Here is an 18,762-nt window from a genome sequence, read left to right on the forward strand (position 1 = left end):
TGAACCCACAACCCAGAACCATCTTGATCCACTCCTCCCCTTTTCAAATTTTTCAAAATACAGTCTCTGCAAGTTTGGACCAGATTTGCCAAATTTGGTGAAATTCATATCCACACTGCTCCAAAAATTCCACCAAAAATCATGCAGCCTACTTGAGCAAGGAGAAGCCACTCCACCAAAAATCAGCTCAAGGAAAAATCACCAGAGGCCAATTTCATTCTGTCGAACACCTTGTGGGCACTGTTACTGCTCAAAGTTCAGAAGATTCAGTTTCAGTGTCATCTTTCGTCCGTCAGTTTCAGTCACGCGGCCACAGTGCCCTTGGCACGTTCCTCGCCGCCTCTTCCTCTTGTCCGAAGCTTCACACGCGTGCGTGGAGCCTTCCTAGCGTCGGTAGCACGCTGGCCCGCCCTCGCCGGCGTCTTCTGCAGCGTCGGGACCTCCCGTTCCGCGCCGCCCATCACTCCCTGGCTCTCCGCGTGGCCTCATGCATGCCAGCGCACGCCCGTGGCACAGCCATCGTGGCCGGCAAGCACGGAACGCGCTCTCCGCCGCCGACGGGCCCGCGCCATCCCCTTTCCGTCGAGCTCGCCCTTAACACTCAAACCCCGGCCAGTTTAGCACCAAAACGGAACCATTGAACCTCCATGATGACGCTCGACCCCCTAACCACCCCGACCGAGCACTGCGCCACCGTAATCACTCGCCGGTGATCCTCGTTCACGGCAACCGCCTCGGACCGCCTATATAAAGGGGCCCCGAGCTCACTCTCGTGCACGCAGCATCTCCACTACTCACCAACACCCCGCCAGGCCACTAGGGGGACCTCGAGGAGGTCTCCTCCCCCAGCTCCGGCCGCCTCGCCCCGCCTCGACCTCCAGCTCGATTCGTTCTAGTGAGGCCATCTCCGGCGCTCAAACCCCGTTCGTTACCCTCTCTATCTGCCAGGAGCATAACCCCCTCTTCAATTTAACCTTTGCAGCCCTCTCCGACGAGCCCCTCGACCACCCGAGCCGCCGTCCGCCGGAGCAAAGCTCGCCGTCGACGTGGTGCTCGCCGACCGACTCCACCACCATCAACTGACGCGGAAGGGTGCCCTGAGCACGGAGGTACCCTCCAATCTCTCTGCCTCGCCGTGGATCGCCGCCGGCGACCACCGCGGCTCTCGGGCGCCGGCGAACTCTGCCGCCCCGTTTGAACATTTGAACCTGACGGGTGGGACCCCACCATCAGCCTCTCTGCTCTCTCTTTCGAATTGTTTTCTGGAAGCGCCTTCGGGCAGAATGCGTTTTCTCTTTAGGCTGGCGTAGTCGCTACCGAAGCGTTTTCTGTTTTTATAAGCTAGCCCCTGGAAATCTTCTGTTTCATTACAGATAAGTCCCTGGACAAAAACCCTTATAACTTTTAAACAGAAAAGTATTTTTGATTGATTCTTTTTCTGTTCTCTTTAAAATTTTGTCTAGTTTTTTATCAGATTTATTTGAAAAATATTTGGTTAACTTTCTGTGCACTCCTTGGTATTTACGATAGCGCATATATTTTCTTTATACCGTAGATACCGAAGGAGGTGACGGAGCCGCGAACTTCACCGAGCTAGGCTCCGACTACTCTAAACCAGGCAAGCATGTTTGAACTTTTGATATGATGAGTGTCTTGGCATGTTTTGCATTTAGTTAGTTTCATGGCATGTTGGTGAGCATACCGATGAACGTTATTTTATGTGATAATGAGGTAAGTGAGTTCGATGATCCATACGTGAATGAATGTGAATATGAATGGCCATGTGTTGGCATGAGGATGGGTACCATGGCAGTGTTGTAGCATGCCAGTCTTACGCCAGACTATGTGACTTCAGTGTCAAACCGTATCGGTCCAGTTCCTATCAATTCCTTCCTTGTACTACCACATGTTTTCCGCAAGGAATATGGTTTAGTAAGTTGCAAACCGCTTTCATGGTACACACCAAAGAGGAGAGGCCGTGATGATGGTTCCATGGCCCTGGATTAAAGCCAGTCATCCGGTTAGGGGGCATGGGTGTTTCCGGTTGGGACCGAGAGGGGGGCACCCCTTAGAGCGCGCGTATATAAATTTTATCCCATGCTATTCGAGATTGTGATCTCCCTGTCTCAAAAGTTTTTCTTGGACGATGTCTAGGGTGATTCCTAGCATCGAGAGGTAGGATGGGTGTGTACCGGTTAGCTGTGTTTTCTTCCGAAATACCGTAAACGGAACTAGTCCTTCGTGACTACGGAAATCCGTTGGCTGTGGGAAAAATTTTGTACAAACTCCGCAGAGTCATATATTCCTCCAAATCATCTATTCCATGTCCAATTTCATTCCATCTTATCCTAATCAATTGTCAGTTTTGATGATAGAGACTCCGGTGAATCGCATGAGTGCTAAGTCCGGTTGAATGATTATTACTGTGGATGGACTAACCCGTTTATTCTCATGGATTAAATGTTTATTATGAGTATTATATACTTGTGAATTTAAAGCCCTTTCTGTGATGTCGCTCAGACGTCCGACTGTGGCATTTCATTTAAAAGCCCTTTCTGTGATGTCGCTTAGACGTCCGACTGTGGCATTTCATTTAAAAGCCCTTTCTGCGACGTCGCTTAGATGTCCGACTGTGGAATTTCTTTTAAAGCCCTTTCTGCGATGTCGCTTAGACGTCCGACTGTGGCATTTCTTTTAAAGCCCTTTCTGCGATGTCGCTCAGACGTCCGACTGTGGCATTTCTTTTAAAGCCCTTTATGTGGCGTCGCTCAGACGCCCGACTGTGGTATTTCTTTTAAAGCCCTTTATGTGGTGTCGCTAAGACGCCCGACTGTGGCATCATTTCCTTAATTTTATTTGTTCACCTTTCGAGGCGTCGCTTCAGACACCCGATCGGTCTTTATTTATGTTCTGTGGGATTTCAGGCGGACTACCGCCGTTTCCCTTTTTACTTGCCCTGTTATGCCAATTTTATTTATTGTGCATTGAGGAATTAATCATGTCTCATCCATGTACGCGTTTGTTATATCTTACGTCCGAACTGTCTTGCGAGTACTTTCAAAGTACTCACTTGCTTGTTGATTTGGCCAGATGCTGACGAAGGCGATCTCATGGATGAAGAGTTCGATAGCGAGTCCGACACTTAGAGGAGTCCCAGTCAGTCTCATGCGACCCTGGACTTGGTCACTGTTTTACATCCGCTTCCGCTACCAAATAAATTCATCGAGCCTCACCTCGACGTTCGATGAAGTGATATACTTAGAGTCTTGTATTTCCCTTCCCGCTGTGTTTTTCCACCACCACCCTATCCTTGAGTCAGTAGTATGTCTCCACACCACTGTGTCCTATCCGCTATTATGTATTATTATTGGCGTGCTTGTAATAATTTGGTTGAGCAACCGCAGTTCAACCCTGTAATATATTTTATGCTACTAACTTATTGTATCAAGAAATTGTCTACCAGTGAGGAGGATTTCTCTCATACTGGACTCAAAAGACTGGTTTATCAATAAATATTTTTATTGGAAAACCGGTCGTGACAAGCTTGGTACCAGAGCCAGGCTGACTGTAGGAAGCCACTAGGTGCGATCGCTAATTAATTATTAGCATGACAGAGCTATTTTATGTTTTTGCAATTGTAGTCATTTTCTGTCAGTCAGCATAAATTTATGATCTGATCCTGCAGAATTTTTGCCTACTTTTGTAGATGGCCGACAACAGCTGCAAGTCTCAGACCTTCGCCAACATGCCCGATGGGTTCGTCAAGCTTCTTTCTTTCATCGTTCAGGTCGCGATGGGGCCATCCGTGTGCCCAGTCTTCACACTCTGCCAGCACCGAGTCAACGACAGTCTGACCATGCACTAGGCCGCGGTGCAGTTCAGGGGAGGGCTTGGTGAGTTACGCCGCTTCCAGTTCGTGGGAAGAGCCATGCCTACGGAGAGGCATGCTATGCAGATGGCAGCCCGCGAGGCGATAGCTCGTCTCAGGGATGTCCTTCCCGTGATGAAGACTCATCGTTACCGTTATCTTCCGTGCCATGTGCCTTACACCTGTCACTATGCATACTCCTGCCCCAGAGGAGAACGAGACGAGGCTTTTGAGATGCTCATTGAGTATCTCCGGGCCCTGGAGGCATCCTTCGACAACCTGGTGGACGACTTCGTAGCTACCCGCATGGACTCAGTCCATGGCTGTGCTGCCAACAGGAGGGAGCTCCTACCCATCGCTCCACCACTGACTTTTGTCTCGTCATCAGCATCTTTTACGCCCACTCGTCGCCTGCGTTCTACCGAAGAATTTAACCAAGTCATTGCACCCACTCCAGCGCGCACGACACCAACCTTCGCGCCCACTCCTGTACGTGTTGCTCCGCCCCTTGCAACCGCTCCGTCCGCTCTGCGCAACACTACACGTATGGAGCCCATTAGCGAGGAGGAAGTCGAGTCCCCAACCTCGCTACGCCTCGCCCTCGGCAGGGCAAAGGAGGTCGTCAACATCTCTGCCTGAGTACGCTTAGCTGCCGTGTATTGTACCGCTTTGTAAGATATGTACATAGGTTGTGAGAAGTAGCCTGTTTGCGCATCATGTAGGATCTGGAGAAGTGCACTAGCCTAAATAACATGTCAGGATTATGTACGCATATCCTGAGTGATGTACTGTATAATTACCGCACGCGTGTAAGATATGTAATGAGCAGTCCTTCTCCGTGCGCAAGTCGATTTGTTTTTCTTAAGTAAGCTTGGGTATTTAATTTTATCTGCCAGCTTTATGCATTTATGGTTTTGTTTTGCGACTCTTTTCTTAAGAGTTTTACAAAAATATTTTTCCCCAGAGTGAAAAATGTCTCGTCCTTGGACACGTTCCATGCCAACTCCACCAGAGGAAATTTATGATACTCAACCCAACAACGAGTTCACTCAGGGACAGTCAAGCCAACAAGGGAGTGAATCGGCATTTTCACAAATGTGCCGCCTTTATGAGCAGAGTCAGCAACAACATCGCGAGATGATGAACCATGTCATCAACATGGGGAATCATCATGGACAGTATCAACAACATTCCAAGTTATCTGAGCTACAGAGGACACGTCCTCAAACATTTTCTCACACTGACAAGCCTCTTGAAGCCGAGGACTGGCTTCGAGATATGGAGAGGAAATTAATTATTGCAAAGTGTTCAGATCTCGAGAAAGTACTATATGCTCCACACTATCTCACAGGAGCAGCCGCATCGTGGTGGGAGAATTTTCTGCACATGCATCCCAACGAAAATGACATAACCTGGGATGTTTTCAAGGAAGGTTTCCGTGGTGCACATATTCCTAAGAGTATTATGAAAATCAAGAAGAAAGAATTCGATGACCTCAAACAAAGGAACATGACAGTGTCAGATTACAACAGTCAATTTACCCTATTATCCCGCTACGCCAATGAGGAGCGTATGACTGAAATCAAGAAGATGGAGAAATTCCTTGATGGTCTGGCGCCCGCGCTTAAATGCCAACTGGTCATGCACACTTTTCCTGATTTTAAAACACTAGTGGACAAGGCCATTACTCTGGAAAATGAGAGACGCAGTCTGGAAGATATCCGCAAGCGAAAAAGGGACCAGACTAGTCACACTCGCAATCACCGAAGCAAGACAGATTTTAAAAAGGGTGGGACACCCAAATTCTCATCCAATGTCTCACGCCCAATCAAGAATTTTCATGCAAGGGACAAGGAATTCACCTATCGCCCCGGCGTTACTTGTTACACTTGTGGAGAAGAAGGGCACTATGCCAAACAGTGCCCCAAGCCAAGGAACTCAACCCCAAAGCCGAACAACGGTGGCAATAATTCAACGCCCAAGCGAAACAATTTCAATCCCAACAATAACCACAGGAAGTGTCATCTAAACCACGTAACCAAAGAGGAGGCACAAAATGCTCCGGATATCGTACTCGGTACGTTTCCTGTCAACACAATACCTGCAATGGTTTTGTTTGATTCTGGAGCTTCTCACTCTTTCATCTCGAAAAGTTTTGCTTTGCAAAATAATTTTTCGATGCTTCCTTTGGAGAAATCCATAATCATCAAGTCCCCCGGGATTCAGCAAGTTTCTCAGAATTACTGTCAGAAGGTGGTCATTGAGTTTGAAGGATTGGAATTTTACGCAAATCTTATTGTATTGGAAAATAAAGGACTGGATGTCATCCTAGGGATGGATTGGCTAACCACCAATAAAGGTTTTATCGACTATTTCAACAGGACCGTGATTCTCACACACCACCAAGGGAAGACAATAAGAGTATCCGCCAAGGAAGGAAAAAGACCCCGGCAACCGAGATTAAATAAGGTGGACGTTTCTGAGCTAAACAAGGTTCCAGTAGTGTGTGAATTTCCAGATGTATTCCCTGAAGAGCTGCCAGGCATGCCACCAGACCGAGAAATAGAATTCCGCATTGAGCTAGCACCAGGAACCACCCCCATATACAAGAAACCATACAGAATGGCACCATCCGAGTTGATCGAATTGAAGAAGCAAATAAAGGAATTACTGGAAAAAGGATACATTTGAGCCAGCTCCTCACCTTGGGGATCACCAATTTTATTTGCCAAGAAGAAGGATGGAACGCTGAGATTGTGTATTGACTATCGAGCACTTAACATGGTCACAGTCAAAAACAAATACCCGATGCCAAGGATAAACGATTTGTTTGATCAACTTTCTCAGGCCAAGGTATTCTCAAAAATTGACTTAAGGTCAGGATACCACCAATTGAAGGTACGAACGGAAGATATCCCCAAAACAGCCTTCACCTCCAGATATGGACTGTACGAGTTCACAGTGATGCCATTTGGATTAACTAACGCCCCAGCATATTTTGTTCACCTCATGAACAAAGTATTTATGAAGTTTATGGACATATTCGTCATGGTATTCATCGACGATATTCTGATATACTCCAAAACACCAGAAGAGCACGCAGAACATCTCAGGATTGTACTAGGAGAGCTAAGGAAACACCAATTGTATGCCAAGTTCAGCAAGTGCGAATTCTGGCTAAGACAAGTAGGTTTTCTAGGCCACGTGCTGACTCAAGACGGTATAGCAGTGGACCCAGAGAAAGTCAAGGCCGTACTTGACTGGAAGTCACCAGCCAGCGTAACGAACATACGAAGTTTCTTGGGAATGGCAGGATATTACCGCAGATTTATTGAAGGATTTTCCACCATATCCAAGCCTATGACACAGTTACTCAAGAAAGATAAGAAGTTTGAGTGGACAGAAGCCTGCGAGAAAAGTTTCCAAGAGCTAAAGCGGAAATTAACAACAGCACCGGTATTAATTGTACCCGATATACATAAGAATTTTGAAGTATTTTGTGACGCGTCCAGAAAGGGTCTCGGATGCGTGTTGATGCAAGAAGGCAAGGTTGTCGCCTACGCTTCAAGGCAACTTCGCAAGCACGAGGAAAATTATCCCACTCATGACTTAGAAATGGCAGCAGTTATTCATGCACTCAAGGAATGGAGGCATTTCCTACTTGGGAATCGATGTGAAATATATACGGATCACAAAAGCCTCAAATACATTTTTACGCAGCCAGAACTAAATTTACGGCAACGCCGCTGGTTGGAATTGGTAAAGGATTATGATGTTGGTATCCATTACCATCCAGGGAAAGCAAACGTAGTGGCCGATGCCCTGAGTCGGAACCCCAGTTCCGACGGAAACTATCTGCACAGCTTGAGGCCCGAATTCCATCAAGAATTTGCCAAGCTCAACTTGATAATGGTAGCAGAAGGCACCATATCAAACTTGGAAATACAACCACACCTTGTGGAGAAAATTAAAGAGGCTCAGTCCGGTCACCCCAGCATTGAAGGAATTAAAAGGAAGTTGAGTATGGGCAAGGCCTCGGAATTCGTCATAGACAATGAAGGAATATTATGGTACGGAGAAAGGCTATGCGTGCCAAACATAGAAGACCTTAAACAGCAAATTTTAGCTGAAGCACACACCACTCCATATTCGATCCACCCTGGAGGAACCAAAATGTATAAGGATATTCAGGAAAGATTTTGGTGGCACGGTATGAAGAGGGACATAGCCGCCTTCATTGCATGTTGTGACTCATGTCAACGCATAAAAGCTGAACATCAGAGACCAGCCGGACTACTGCAACCTAACAAAATACCTGAGTGGAAATGGGATGAAATAGGGATGGATTTTATTGTCGGATTACCTCGGTCACGACACGGGAATGATGCCATATGGGTCATCACTGACCGGTTGACCAAAGTAGCACACTTTATTCCAGTGAAGACAACCTACACCACTCAGAGGCTTGCCAGGATTTATCTTTCCCGCATAGTTTGTCTGCACGGTGTCCCGAAGACTATAATTTCCGACAGAGGCACTCAGTTCGTCTCAAGATTTTGGGAGCATTTACAACAGGCTCTGGGAACCCAACTAGCCTTCAGTACCGCATACCATCCACAGACTGATGGACAAACGGAACGTGTAAACCAGGTTTTAGAAGACATGCTGAGAGCATGTGTCGTCACCTATGGAACCAATTGGGAGGACAGCCTGCCATATGCCGAGTTCGCATACAACAACAGTTACCAGGCCAGCCTGCAAATGGCTCCTTTCGAAGCCCTATACGGAAGGAGATGTCGTACCCCGTTAAATTGGTCAGAGACCGGAGACAGCCGCATCTTCGGACCAGATATGCTCAGAGAAGCCGAGGAAAAAGTCAAGCTAATCAGGGACCGACTTAAGACCGCTCAAAGTCGACAGAAAAGTTATTATGATCAGAAACATCGTAGGGTCAGCTTCGAACCCGGTGAGTTCGTATACTTGAGAGTATCCCCGAAGAGAGAATTGCAACGGTTTAAGATTAAAGGAAAATTAGCACCAAGATTCATTGGACCATTTTGCATAGTGGCACGAAGAGGCACTGTAGCCTACCAGCTAGATTTACCCGAGGAATTGTCCGACATTCACGACGTGTTCCACGTCTCTCAATTAAGGAAGTGCGTAAGCAACCCAGAGAAACAAGTATCCCATGAGGACATTGACGTGCAGCCAGACCTCACTTATCGAGAATGTCCCATAAGAATATTAGAGGAGTCTGAAAGGAGGACCCGACAGAAAACCATCAAGTTTTTCAAAGTCCAGTGGAGCAATCATACCGACAGTGAAGCAACTTGGGAAAGCGAGGATTTTCTTCGGACAGAGCATCCACACTTATTTAAGGATCAGCTGAAATCTCGGGGACGAGATTTTTCCTAAGGGGGTAGGTGTTGTGACACTCCAAAATTTTTATTTGGTTCTTATCAAAAACTTTGTGGTTTTGAGGAGAGACTTTTTTAAATTTTTCTTTTTCAGAAAAACCTTCCCCTTAAAAACTTTCTTTGCTTTGGCAAGGATTTTTATTTTTTTTTCAAACCTTGGTGTTTGATCTCTTGGAACTTCTTCTCTGTTGGTTCCCTCTAAAAATTTATTTTTTGGGAGTTTTAATTTGTTTTATTTTTAAGTGAAGCTCTATGAAGATTTGGGATTTTCATATCTTTGAAGCCACCCTTGGCTTTGTATTTTTGCCCATTTGATAAAACCCCTCCAAAACCTCCCCTTCCCCTTGTGATCAACCTAAGTTCTCTGTCCCAACTAATCCAAACTAGTTTTGGATTTTATTCTAATTTTTTTCCCTCTCAAATCAATTTTGAAAATTATTTGGAGCCTGCGGGATTTTCAAAGCAAGTACACTTTTTCATTTGAGATTTGACCTCAAACCAATTCTCCTGGATTGTCCTTTGAACCCACAACCCAGAACCATCTTGATCCACTCCTCCCCTTTTCAAATTTTTCAAAATACAGTCTCTGCAAGCTTGGACCAGATTTGCAAATTAGGTGAAATTCATATCCACACTGCTCCAAAAATTCCACCAAAAATCATGCAGCCTACTTGAGCAAGGAGAAGCCACTCCACCAAAAATCAGCTCAAGGAAAAATCACCAGAGGCCAATTTCATTCTGTCGAACACCTTGTGGGCACTGTTACTGCTCAAAGTTCAGAAGATTCAGTTTCAGTGTCATCTTTCGTCCGTCAGTTTCAGTCACGCGGCCACAGTGCCCTTGGCACGTTCCTCGCCGCCTCTTCCTCTTGTCCGAAGCTTCACACGCGTGCGTGGAGCCTTCCTGGCGTCGGTAGCACGCTGGCCCGCCCTCGCCGGCGTCTTCTGCAGCGTCGGGACCTCCCGTGGCGGCCGACAGGAGGCACACCACGGCAGAACGCCGTTCCGCGCCGCCCATCACTCCCTGGCTCTCCGCGTGGCCTCATGCACGCCAGCGCACGCCCGTGGCACAGCCACCGTGGCCGGCAAGCACAGAACGCACTCTCCGCCGCTGACGGGCCCGCGCCATCCCCGTTCCATCGAGCTCGCCCTTAACACTCAAACCCCGGCCAGTTTAGCACCAAAACGGAACCATTGAACCTCCGTGATGACGCTCGACCCCCTAACCACCCCGACCGAGCACTGCGCCACCGTAATCACTCGCCGGTGATCCTCGTTCACGGCAACCGCCTCGGACCGCCTATATAAAGGGGCCCCGAGATCACTCTCGTGCACGCAGCATCTCCACTACTCACCAACACCCCGCCAGGCCACTAGGGGAACCTCGAGGAGGTCTCCTCCCCCAGCTCCAGCCGCCTCGCCCCGCCTCGGCCTCCAGCTCGATTCGTTCTAGTGAGGCCATCTCCGGCGCTCAAACCCCGTTCGTTACCCTCTCTAGCTGCCAGGAGCATAACCCCCTCTTCAATTTAACCTTTGCAGCCCTCTCCGACGAGCCCCTCGACCACCCGAGCCGCCGTCCGCCGGAGCAAAGCTCACCGTCGACGTGGTGCTCACCGACCGACTCCACCACCATCAACTGACTCTGCTCTCTCTTTCGAATCGTTTTCTGGAAGCGCCTTTGGGCAGAATGCGTTTTCTCTTTGGGCTGGCGTAGTCGCCACCGAAGCGTTTTCTGTTTTTCTAAGCTAGCCCCTGGAAATCTTCTGTTTCATTACAGATAAGTCCCTAGACAAAAACCCTTATAACTTTTAAACAGAAAAGTATTTTTGATTGATTCTTTTTCTGTTCTCTTTAAAATTATGTCTAGTTTTTTATTAGATTTATTTGAAAAATATTTGGTTTACTTTCTGTGCACTCCTTGGTATTTACGATAGCGCATATATTTTCTTTATACCGTAGATACCGAAGGAGGTGACGGAGCCGCGAACTTCACCGAGCTAGGCTCCGACTACTCTGAACCAGGCAAGCATGTTTGAACTTTTGATATGATGAGTGTCTTGGCATGTTTTGCATTTAGTTAGTTTCATGGCATGTTGGTGAGCATACCGATGAACGTTATTTTATGTGATAATGAGGTAAGTGAGTTCGATGATCCATACGTGATTGAATGTGAATATGAATGGCCATGTGTTGGCATGAGGATGGGTACGATGGCAGTGTTGTAGCATGCCAGTCTTACGCCAGACTATGTGACTTCAGCGTCAAACCGTATCGGTCCAGTTCCTATCAATTCCTTCCTTGTACTACCACATGTTTTCCGCAAGGAATATGGTTTAGTAAGTTGCAAACCGCCTCCATGGTACACACCAAAGAGGAGAGGCCGTGATGATGGTTCCATGGCCCTGGATTAAAGCCAGTCATCCGGTCAGGGGGCATGGGTGTTTCCGGTTGGGACCGAGAGGGGGGCACCCCTTAGAGCGCGCGTATATAAATTTGATCCCATGCTATTCGAGATTGTGATCTCCCCGTCTCAAAAATTTTTCTTGGACGATGTCTAGGGTGATTCCTAGCATCGAGAGGTAGGATGGGTGTGTACCGGTTAGCTGTGTTTTCTTCCGAAATACCGTAAACGGAACTAGTCCTTCGTGACTACGGAAATCCGTTGGCTGTGGGAAAAATTTTGTACAAACTCTGTAGAGTCATATATTCCTCCAAATCATCTATTCCATGTCCAATTTCGTTCCATCTTATCCTAATCAATTGTCAGTTTTGATGATAGAGACTCCGGTGAATCGCATGAGTGCTAAGTCCGGTTGAATGATTATTCCTATGGATGGACTAACCCGTTTATTCTCATGGATTAAATGTTTATTATGAGTATTATATACTTGTGAATTTAAAGCCCTTTCTGTGATGTCGCTCAGACGTCCGACTGTGGCATTTCATTTCAAAGCCCTTTCTGTGATGTCGCTTAGACGTCCGACTGTGGCATTTCATTTAAAAGCCCTTTCTGCGACGTCGCTTAGACGTCCGACTGTGGCATTTCTTTTAAAGCCCTTTCTGCGATGTCGCTTAGACGTCCGACTGTGGCATTTCTTTTAAAGCCCTTTCTGCGATGTCGCTCAGACGTCCGACTGTGGCATTTCTTTTAAAGCCCTTTATGTGGCGTCGCTCAGACGCCCGACTGTGGTATTTCTTTTAAAGCCCTTTATGTGGTGTCGCTAAGACGCCCGACTGTGGCATCATTTCCTTAATTTTATTTGTTCACCTTTCGAGGCGTCGCTTCAGACACCCGATCGGTCTTTATTTATGTTCTGTGGGATTTCAGGCGGACTACCGCCGTTTCCCTTTTTACTTGCCCCGTTATGCCAATTTTATTTATTGTGCATTGAGGAATTAATCATGTCGCATCCATGTACGCATTTGTTATATCTTACGTCTGAACTGTCTTGCGAGTACTTTCAAAGTACTCACTGGCTTGTTGATTTGGCCAGATGCTGACAAAGGCGATCTCATGGATGAAGAGTTCGATAGCGAGTCCGACACTTAGAGGAGTCCCAGTCAGTCTCGTGCGACCCTGGACTTGGTCACTGTTTTACATCCGCTTCCGCTACCAAATAAATTCATCGAGCCTCACCTCGACGTTCGATGAAGTGATATACTTAGAGTCTTGTATTTCCCTTCCCGCTGTGTTTTTCCACCACCACCCTATCCTTGAGTCAGTAGTATGTCTCCACACCACTGTGTCCTGTCCGCCATTATGTATTATTATTGGCGTGCTTGTAATAATTTGCTTGAGCAACCGTAGTTCAACCTTGTAATATATTTTATGCTACTGGCTTATTGTATCAATAAATTGTCTACTAGTGAGGAGGATTTCTCCCATACTGGACTCAAAAGACTGGTTTATCAATAAATATTTTTATTGGAAAACCGGTCGTGACAAAATTGCCGCCCTTAGCCGGTTTATCAGCTATTTGGGAGAGAAAGCGATTCCTTTATATCAGATGTTGAAAAAGACAGATGATTTCGTATGGAACGATGCAGCTGATGTGGCGTTTGATGACTTAAAGCGGCAGTTGGTTGAACCGCCGGTTCTTGCTGCTCCGGTTGACAATGAGCCCTTGTTATTGTATGTGGCTGCTAATGCCCGTGCTGTCAGCATCGTGATTGTGGTGGAGCGCAAGGAGGCTGGTAAGGAATACCCGGTTCAACGGCCGGTTTACTACATCAGTGAAGTGCTTATCGAGTCAAAGCAACGATATCCGCATTGGCAGAAGCTGGTTTATGGGGTTTTTATGGCAAGTCGGAAGCTCAAGCAGTGCTTTCAAGGTCATCCCATTACAGTGGTCAGTTCAGCTCCTTTGGGCGATATAATTCAGAACAGGGAGGCAACTGGCCGGGTTGCAAAGTGGGCAATTGAGCTTGGCCCGCACAGATTGAAATATATGCCTTGGACATCAATCAAGTCACAGACACTTGTTGACTTCATTAATGATTGGACCGAGTTACAAGCACCAGAGGACAAACCGGATAATACATATTGGACCATTCACTTTGATGGTTCCAGGCAATTGGAGGGCTCGGGGGCTGGAGTTGTTCTTACTTCCCCTCGAGGTGATAAAATTTGTTATGTTCTCCGCTTAATGTTTCCTTGTACTAACAATGCAGCTGAGTACGAGGCCTTACTCCACGGTCTCCGAGTGGTTAAGGAGATGAACTTAAGCCGGGTTCGCTGTTTTGGCGACTATGATCTGGTGGCTCAGCAAGTTTCTGGTACTTGGGATTCTAAGGACCCACTAATGGCGGCTTACAGATGCGAGGTGGATATTGTGGCAGGCCATTTTAAGGGATATCATGTGGAGCACATTGACCGGCGCAAAAATGAGGCAGCAGATGCTTTAAGCCGGCTGGGATCTCAGCGTAAACCGGTACCACCCAATACCTTTTTAGATATCGTGCATAACCCGTCTATTAAGTTGCCTACAGAGGAGGATTTAGTTGTTCCTGATCTGGAGGCCCAATTTGTGGCCGCTTTACACATTACTCCGGATTGGACGGTTCCATATTTGGCGTATTTAAACCGGGGCGAGTTACCATATGATGAGGTTTTCGCTCGACAAATAATACGGCGGTCCAAGTCCATGGTTATTCACAATGGCGAGTTACACCGTTGCAGTGTTTCAGGCATTTTTCAATGTTGTATTTCCCCTGAAGAAGGACAAGAGACTCTACATGAAATCCATGAAGGGGATTGTGGTCACCATGCCGGATAAAAATCCCTAGTGGCGAAAGCTTTTCGTCATGGGTTCTATTGGTTGACAGCTCATGCTGATGCGGAGGATCTGGTAAAGCGATGTGACGCTTGTCATAAATTTTCACGTCGAGCTCATGTTCCGGCTCAGGAGCAACGGATGATTCCTATCACTTGGCCGTTTGCCACTTGGGGGCTTGATATGGTGGGCCCTTTTAAGCGTTCCCAGGATAAGAAGACCCACCTGTTGGTGGCGGTTGACGAGTTTACTAAATGGGTTGAAGCGGAGCCTTTCAGCAAGTGTGATGCAGCCACGGTGGTTCAATTTCTCAAAAAGATCATTTTCCATTTTGGGTTTCCACACAGCATCATCACAGTTAATGGCACGAACCTTTCTAAAGGTAAGATGGAGGAGTTCTGCCAACGAGAGCACATCCGGCTTGATGTAGCATCTGTGGCTCATCCCCAGTCCAATGGTCAAGCTAAAAGGGCGAATCAAGAGATCCTGAAGGGTATTAAGCCCAGGCTTATGGTTCCCTTGAAGCGGACGCCGGGTTGTTGGGTGGAAGAGTTACCCTCTGTGTTATGGAGTATAAACACCACCCCAAACCGATCCACGGGTTATACACCTTTCTTCATGGTTTACGGGGCTGAGGCTGTCCTCCCAAGTGATATTCGTCATGACTCGCCTCGGGTTGCCAATTATGTTGAAGCGTACAGTGAGCAAGCGCGTCAAGAAGCGTTGGATCTGTTAGATGAGAAATGGGACATGGCTTTGGCTCGGGCGGCGGTTTATCAACAAGACCTGTGGCGTTATCACAGCCGCCGGGTTAAAACACGAACCTTTCAAGAAGGCGACTTAGTGCTTCGGCTCATCCAGGATCAGACCGATATGCACAAGTTATCCCCACCTTGGGAAGGACCCTTTGTGGTCAGCAAAAATCTTCACAACGGATCTTACTACCTCATTGACGTTCGAGAAGACTCACGCAGTTCTAAGGAGGAGACTCGGCGGCCATGGAACATAGCTCTCCTTCGGCCTTACTACACCTGAGCCATAGGCTTTCCTTATGTACATACTATGAAAATGTATATATTATGATCAATATAATAAACCGGCATCCTTGCTAAAAGTAGGGCCTCTGCCGTTTTTCCAAAATTTCTTGGTTACAAGGGGGCTTCTGCTCTCCAAGCGATGACTCACCTTATCCATTAAACCGGCTATCATGCCACAACATAGCTTGGGATCTTCACACCCAAGGGGCCAAAGAGAGTCTGGATGTTATGCACAGCTCAAACATAGGCACCCATTGAGCACATCTCACAAAGTTACTTGGGGGCTCTTTTGTGCAAAAGCCACAAAGAGCTTGAAGGGACCCTTGTAATTGGGTATCGACCCACGGCTTGGAAGCCTAGTGTATTCACCTAAAACCTCGGGTTAACCTGCCTAAGCCACTCCTATCCAGGTAATCCTAGCACGACCCGCCGAACGTTTGACAAGTCAATCTTATACAGACCCTGAACTTGTCAAAGTTAAAACGACGATTGGTTAGTTGGAGGCCCATCTTAAAAGGCTTTGCAAAACGGTTTAACTTAGTGGCCTGGCAGCCCATGAAAAGCCTCGAATTTGGGCCTGGCCGCCCTTGAAAAGCCTTGACTACATGGTTTCTTGGTTGCTTTTCTTGCTAAGATTTCACCTTTTTTGATGAATTTGTGTTAAACCGGTGTTCTTTGACCCGGTGTGGATTTTCAGTCATAATGTTAACCCGGTGTTTGTTAACCCGGATTGGCTTTCAACTATAAGTTGTCAGACCATCTCACTAAACCGGTGTTTGTTAAACCCGGCCTGGCTCTGACAATATGTCGCCAGTATGATCATCCGGTGTTCATTGTAACCCAGCATGACTTATTCATCCTATCATTATAGGGTAAGGATCTTGACAGCTCACAAATTTGGGCTTCCACACTTATTAAGTGATTCCACAACACAGATATAAGTTATTTCATATTTATTTCGCTTTGGTTATTAACCAGGCTTTATCTTGGGTATTATGACCCGTCCAGCGGTAAACCGCCCGAACAAAATCTTTTTATGCAGACATAGGGATTGCATAGATATTATAAAGATATATAAGCTAGCATTGAAATCGGCATGGCGGATCAAGCAAAGTATATCACAATGCACGATGGCAGAAGATCAAAGTATTTTAACTAGCCTGTTACAAGGCGCTTCAAGGCCCAAAATATGCGCTTGTTCTTTCCACAGATCACAGTTCATGACACATCAATTAGATTGCCGGATCAAGATTCGTCACCATGTTGACGTGACGTTGATGGATCATCTAGCGTCGATTCAGCCTCCTCTTCTTCATCCAGTAGCTGGAAGTTAGTGGTGGTCTAGCCAATCCGGGTTAAAGCCTGAAAGACAGCCTATTCACTTATAAGTTCAGCCGGATCAACATCAGGGGCGTAAGTGTGCTTACAGATTGGCGGAATAAGATTTTGCACTTCCGGTATGGCAGTGTCAACCCGTTTGTTGTTGGCATCATAGAAGGACTGGTGAACCGTCAAGTTAGCTTCTTCTGCCAGTTGACTCGCCAAAGGACGCATCTCCCTTGTCACAGCTTTGAGGGCGTCATTGTCAAACTCTGCCCCGTTCTCTTGTTCACTGGGGAAGCCCTTGGCAATATCCACCGGATCAAGGTCAGCTATCCATGCTTTGGCTCGGGTGAGTGCCAACAAAGCGCCGGCCCTGGCAGAAGATCGATTCATTTCTTCTATCTGTGCCGGCGTTACGGATAACTTTGCTAGAGTATCCTTGATCAAAGTGGGGGCTAGATTATTGTATGAAGCTGCATAGATAACCCGTTGGGCACCGGTATATAGTTGTTCAATCAGAGTGTACGCTGCCTTTAGCTTCATCCGCATATCAGAGCCCAGATGAGCAATGCGGCCACCTACAACGGTTTAAGAATTTCATGTTAAACCGGCAAATTACAAACATGGTCATTCAAGAAGTCTTGGCAAAACTACTTACCAAATACTGCAGACATCATTGCATTCACTTGGCGCTTCAACCCAGTTAGCTCTTCTGCCACCAGTTTAAGAGCTGATTCGGCGTCTTCTGCCCGCTTCAGCAATGCATTTTCTCCGTCTCCCAGTTGGCACGCTCCGTCTGGAACCCTTCTTTGAGTTGCTCCATGGTGGCCAAAGCGGCTTTAAGCTCATCTTTTGCCTTGGACGTTTCTGCTTGTTGGGTCTTGATGTTCTCTTGAAGATCGGCAATTTGAGTGCCTTGGCGATTTACGTCAGCCTATCACAGACAGAGGAGGAGCATGTAAATATTATCAAAGTCCCAAGCATATAACAAGTTATACACTCGGCACTTGGGGGCTAATGCGGATTGCTTCTTTACTACTAAGTGTTTAAAGTCCAAAGGATCAATACAAGTTTTAATCTTGGCACTTGGGGGCTAATGTGTGTTTGATCCAAAAAATACACAAGGAAAGGCAACAAGGTACAGTATGGAATATAAAAGTCTCGGTTTGTCTTTACAAGACAAACCAGCCCTTGGGGGCTACGAAGTCAAACTGTTCTTTATCTTTAAAGACCCGGTTTATCTTTGAAAGATAAACCGGCCCTTGTGTCGGGGAAACTGGTCCACGAACACCTATGGGACCGGCGGACCGATCCCCTTTCGGTTTGGCAGAGGGCGGAGGTCGCACGAAGAGCGGATCGAGGCAGTGCACACGAGCAGTTTACCCAGCTTCGGAGCTCTCCGGAGAGATAACACTCCTACTGCTGCTTGTTTGTGTATTCAGTGTTCTTGCTCGGGAGCGATCTGAGCTACAAGACCGAGCGTGGGAGCGTTTCTAGCTTCGAATGAGTCGAACCCCCTCTACGTTGCGCATGGGCCTCCTTTTATATGCTCAAGGGGTCACCGACAGGTGGCAATGTAGATGAAGGGTAAAAATGGAAAAAGAATGTGGTAGGTACAGCTACCTATATTGTAGACACAGTGTATCATACCTAACCCTGACGGCAGGGGACAAGGGCATTAAATACCCGTCTGTGTCATCTAAAAAGTGCAGGAAGAGACCGTCAGGGCACCACCGATCGCCACGATGGCCTTCTTGTCAGCGCCGCTTGCCACCGTGCACCCCTGGCTGCACAGCCTCCCGCCACGCGTGCCCGGGAGGGCCCCTGAGCGACACGCGGGTGGAT

The sequence above is a fragment of the Triticum dicoccoides genome, chromosome 6B (assembly GCF_002162155.2).
Source record: "Triticum dicoccoides isolate Atlit2015 ecotype Zavitan chromosome 6B, WEW_v2.0, whole genome shotgun sequence".
In the NCBI taxonomy this organism is placed as follows: domain Eukaryota; kingdom Viridiplantae; phylum Streptophyta; class Magnoliopsida; order Poales; family Poaceae; genus Triticum; species Triticum dicoccoides.